Source organism: Ipomoea nil, unplaced genomic scaffold, assembly GCF_001879475.1.
Source record: "Ipomoea nil cultivar Tokyo-kokei standard unplaced genomic scaffold, Asagao_1.1 scaffold0207, whole genome shotgun sequence".
In the NCBI taxonomy this organism is placed as follows: domain Eukaryota; kingdom Viridiplantae; phylum Streptophyta; class Magnoliopsida; order Solanales; family Convolvulaceae; genus Ipomoea; species Ipomoea nil.
In genome coordinates, this window is record NW_017616635.1 from 517,372 (window position 1) to 523,651 (window position 6,280).

Sequence of the window (6,280 nt, forward strand, 5' to 3'; positions counted from 1 at the left end):
ATATATTATTGCAAAAGATAATACCCTTATATAAATTATTTCATTCCTTATAAAAATTCAAAATATAGCTTGCCAAAAACACAGTTTGGTAGCCTAGCTAGCACCAATATATATTAGACAAAAATAGTGTTTCAAAGGTTGTCGGCTCAATATATGAAAACCAGATGAGTTTTAAAGTAAAACACCATTTGGTATAAAATTCAAAATATAATGATTGTAATATATTTTTCAAACAAATAATTACTCTGAGTATGAGTTATCGATTCACAGGGAAGTGAGGTGTATTAAGCACTAGCTAGTAGCTACTAATCTATTCTTGTGAAACTAATCCTAATGATTATCATGAATGGTTGATTAAAATAATTCAGAGAAAACAAAGTAGCAGGGTTATGAAAACAATAGAGAGAGAATGAGATTCCTAGGATTCAAGTATTTTATCACCTAGTGCCAATCTTTAAAACAATATTAGATCTGGGTTTAAACAAATGTGAGAATGCAAACAGTCGACAGAGTTACTCCCATAATCTCTAACCTAAGTGAATATTCACTCCCGTGATATAAACACCTAAACAATGAAAGAACAAGCATTCAATATAAATTCCTAACTACTACCATCTCCCGATGTGAAATAATCAAGAATTAAACTCCTTAACCAATTTTCCCTCTCCCAAGGTGCAACAATTAAGCGCAATTGTGGGTGCTCTCAATTATACCCTAACTCCCGTTAGAACATAAAAGATAGCTATGAAACAAGTCATTAGGGCTCTAAATTACTAGCAACAACAATATAAATCACAATTGCAACACAAGTATAAAACTCAAATAATAATATATGAGAACTAGGCACAGAGGTTCATAAATACTTCTACCCAATAATCTCTAAAGTAAATTAGCCACACATGACTAATATGCAATACATAACAATAATAAAGAGTTTACAAAAAATAAAAGTAAGTAAAAGAATAAACCAAGTGATTCTCCCAAATCTCCCTAGCTTTTCTTCTTGCTTCCCAAGATGACTTGTAGCTCTCAATTCTTTCTTTCTTGTCTCCAAAACTCAGCATGGGACCTTCTAGGGTTGTGAATGGTGGGATTTTATAGCGGGAATCAAGCAAGGAGCAAATTAGGAATCTTTCTATGCTCAAAAACGAAACTGTCAAATTTACTTCTCGAGGTGTCGAGACTTCAACACTCCGCATCCGAAACCTTATGGAAATTCTCGACGCGTCGAGTTTGACGTCGACTATCCAGGATGCTAGTGGAACTTCTCGACGCGTAGATTCTTCTTAACTCGAACCAGCACCTCGTTTTGACCCCAAACTTGTTCTAGCACTTCCCATTGTCTTTGCACTTGACCTATAAAGGTTCCTAAACACTAACAAACACCATAAACCATTCAAAACAAATGTAAATCATATCTTAATGAGAAAACAAGGGACTATGCAATTAAAACAACAATTTCATGAACTTAATCCCAACAAAAATATTCAAACTAATATGAGAAACATGTACAATTGTAACACCCCTAAATTTTAAAGCTTTTAACGCTTATGAAATAAAGGCAATTCTAGTATCAAATCCCAAACAGAGCATAATCTAAACATAATTGTCAGGGTGCTATGCCACATCTGAGCTGGAGAACTCAGATGTATAGGCTAAACTATCCTCAAATCAATATCTATTACAACTTCAAGGCACGCAGGCCGATAATAGAACTATCTAGCTAGATCCACGGGTCTGACTAGCGCGCTCCGGAGCTACTCATCTGTGCCTGAAAGCCAAATATATCTGTTCAGCGAATAATGCTGGTAACCTACTCCAACGCGTTAAATACAATATAGGTAGATATAAGGAAAATCATTTTGAAGCCGGAATACATATATAATTATGAAACTCTAATTTAAAACCAAGAGTAGACTCAATCAAGCAGTAGCAGACACATTCAATATAATTAATCGTGCACATAAAGATTCCAACACATATCCTAATGTCATAAGACTACCCAATATCAATCATATCAGTGTCCAATTACTATTAAAGTCATAATCAACAATAAGACACGTATGGACATATGGTGGTGCCGCAGGACCCTTCACGTGCCCATACACGAAGGTCAGTGCATATAGCTTTGACATGGCCCCGCAACACCCTACTTGTACCGCAGCACAAGGGGATTGATCGCAACCAATCAATGAACCGCAGCTCATTTATATCATAACGTTTGATCGCAACCAAACGGTGGACCGCAGCCCTATATATTTGTATATATATATATATATATATATATATATATATATATATATATATATATATATATATATATATATATATATATATATATATAAATATATATATATATATATATAAATATATATATATATATATATATATATATATATATATATATATATATATATATATATAACAACCGATGGTTCTCAACCCATCCAACTGCCTGTATAGCCGACCGATCGCAACCGGTCAGGTTAACACCTGATGGTTCTCTACCCATCAAATGGTCATTATAGCCAATTGATCGCAACCAATTGGGGTAGCATGCACAATTAACACAGAGGCCAAACAACATGCAACCCACATTAACACATAGTGAGGGGGAATCATCGAGGAACACTTATCCTAATGTAACTCATACGTAACACACCACATTAAACCACTCATGACACTCCTAAGGATTATACACCTTTCTCCTAGGCTAACGGGCTACCAATTCAACTAACATGAAATACCCAAAACTCTTTTATCCTAAGAATGGTACCCGATTCATCAAACTAGACTCGTATATGACAAAGGGGTACAATGGCACACAACGGGGCACGGGGAAACATCCAACGGGGAAAAACATCACGACTTGTACCGAAATTCCAGCGGGTGCCGGCGAGTGGAGGACCACCCGCCGACCGGCCGGCGGCGGCGAACTATAAGCCAGCGGGTGCCCAGCGGGCAATCGCCTTCCCGATGGGAAGAGGGCGTGGGCAGCGGGTAGGTGGCAGGTACCCCTACCCCCACCTACCCCCCACTGACTCCTATGTAATATTTTAGTCCCGGGATCCATCGTGGAACCCGAAACCATGTCCCGACACATTCAAGTACGAACCATGACACCACGTATTCATGTAACGGATTTAAACCAAGAATCACACCAAATATATCCTAACACAACTCCTAAACATGCCAAGACTCAACACCCGATCATGCAAAATCCCACCCAAACATACCAAGAATAACATAATACGAAATCCATGTTATTAACCTAGGGCTCTAGTCATAATCAGAATACAAGATCATTCATACAACTTATCATAACATCAAGAACATCAAGATTATCATATAAGCATCAAGATTAACACATAATCATCAAGATTATCTCACGAACACCATATAAATCTCAAGAAAAACTTTATCAAGACTCGAGCACAGAATCATATATCAAGAAAGCCAATGAAGAAGATATAGAAAGGAAAATAGGTTTTGTTGAGACATGGGTTACCTCTTAGCCTTAATTAGAATCCTTGGCTACTAAGGTTCTTTCTTTAAGATCTCCTTCTCGTGGGTTCTCCTACGTTTGGTGACAGGGGAATTCCTGGGGATTCTTGTGTGGTAGAATCAATTGTGGTGGGATTCTAGGTGCCTCCTAAGTCCTTATATATATTTAGGAGTCCTAACTAGGGTCTGAATGGTAAGGATCCACTTATTCTATTCCTTATAGGACTGAGGGTTTGGTTTAAGGATAAGGGTCCATGATCCATGGTGGGCCACCTTAGTTAATTAAGGGAATCCTAATCTAATTAAATCTCTTTTAATGGTAAACAATTAGATAATTAGTTTGGGTTAGAGGCCGTAACACGGGATTTTACACCCTCCCCCCCTAACAGAAAACTTCGTCCCCGAAGCTTAGATTTGTTGAGGTCGACCATCCTTCCTTATCCCAGGGGTTCGTCTAGGTTACCTTGTGTGAATAGCTCGAGGTAGCGTTCCTTCATGGCGTCTTTAAGTTCCCAATGTGGCCTCTTCGGTCCCGTGATTGGACCAGAGGATTTTAACCATTTCTATAGTCCTTTGGCGAGTGGCCCTTGTCTTAGTGTCCAGGATCCTTACAGGTTTCTCCTCGTAGGTCGGGGCGTCGTCCAGGCTTACTGTCTCGGGTTGCAATACGTGATTTGCATCGTGTACGTATTTCTTTAGTTGCGATACGTGGAACACGTTGTGCGCTCGTTCTAGCTTGGCGGGTAAGGCGAGGCGGTAGGCCTGGTTCCCGACTGTCTCTAAGATTTCGTAGGGACCAATGAATCGGGGACTGGGCTTCCCTTTCTTTCCGAACCTCATCACCCCCCGAGTGGGTGAGATCTTTAGCCATACCTTCTCTCCTGTGGAGAATTCGGCCTGTTTTCTACCCAGGTCGGCGTAGGACTTCTGGCGGTCCTGGGCAGCATTCATTCTTTCTTGTATGCGTTTGACTTTCGTTATGGTGTCCTGTAAGTATTGTGGCCCCAGGGTTACTGGGTTGACCATGTCTTCCCAACATATGGGTGTCCTACATTTTTGACCATATAGTACCTCGTAGGGAGCCATGCGGATGCTTGCGTGGTAGCTGTTGTTGTAAGAGAATTCGATAAGGTCTAGGTGTTCTTCCCATGTCTCCTGGAAGTCTATCATGCAGGCTCTTAGCATGTCTTCGAGAGTTTGAATTTTCCTCTCGGTCTGGCCGTCGGTAGTGGGGTGGAAGGCAGTGCTCAAGCTTAGTTTTGTCCCCATGGCCATTTGTAGGGATTTCTAGAATTGTGAGAGGAATCTGGGGTCTCTATCAGAAACAATGTTTCGGGGGACTCCGTGGTATTTCACCACCCGGCTCAGGTAGGCTCTGGCTAGTTGTGTCATTGTCCAGGTTTCTTTCATGACAATGAACTGTGCTGTCTTGGTTAATCGGTCCACTATTACCTAGATTTTGTCCTTCCCTGTTGGTGTCGTGGGTAGACCTCCTACGAAGTCCATAGATATGGAATCCCACTTCCCCTGGGGTATTTCGAGGGGTTGCACGAGTCCCTTGGGCTTGCACCATTAGGCTTTTACTCTTTGGCAGTTCAGGCATTTGCTCACGAAGTCTGCGACTTCCTTTTTCATGTTGGGCCACCAAAACAACTTCTTCACGTCTTGGTACAGTTTATTGCCTCCGGGATGCACGGAGTATGGTGAACTGTGTCCTTCCTCTAGGATTTGTTGTTTTAGGTGGGGGTGCGTTGCAGGTACGCACCATCTTCCCTTATAGCGGAGGTTGCCATCGTTAAATAGTTTGATTGGCCCGTCCTTTCCCCGGGCCAGGACGAGTCGAATTTTATCTAACTCAGGATCCTGTTGCTGTCTAGCTTTGATTTCTTCGAGTAGAGTGGGTATGATCCTAAGATTAAATAGGTGAATTTCCGAATCTGTTCGTCCTTGCTCCACTATTTCCAAATTTAACCTTTGAAATTCTTTACATAGTTCGTCTGACAGGATCCACGTGGTGTTAAGGGAGTGGTTAGTTTTTCGACTCAGTGCGTCTGCCACTACGTTGGCTCTTCCCTCGTGGTACTGAATATCCAAGTCATAATCTTTTATAAGTTCCAACCATCGTCGCTGCCGCATGTTCAGATCCTTTTGAGTGAAGATGTATTTCAGGCTTTTATAGTCCGTGTAAATCTTGCATTGTACCCCATACAGATAATGTCTCCAGATTTTTAGGGCGAATACAATGACGGCTAGCTCCAGGTCGTGTGTGGGGTAATTTTCTTCGTGGGTTTTGAGTTGTCTGGACGCGTATGCTATTATCTTGCCATTTTGCATTAGCACGCATCCCAGCCCCTTCTTAGAGGCGTCGCTGAAAACTTCGAATCCCTCTACCCCCCGAGGGTAGCGCTAGTACGGGGGCCGTGGTCAGCCTTTCTTTTAGCTCCAGAAAAACCGAAAGGGGATCTCCTTCTTCATGAGTCTAGTCAGTGGTTGGGCTATTCTGGTGAAATCGGGTACAAACCTCCGATAGTAGCCGGCTAAACCAAGGAAGCTCTTGACCTCTGAAATTGCTTTTGGTGTGGGCCACTCCTTGACTGTGCGGATCTTGGTTGGATCCACCCTGATCCCCTCCTTGGTTATCACGTGGCCCAGGAATGCCACGATGTCCTTCCAGAACTCGCATTTAGAGAGTATGGCGTATAGCCGGTTATCCCTCAAGGTTTGCAAGGTTGTGCGGAGGTGCTTCTTGTACTTTTCCTTGTCTTGTGAGTAGACC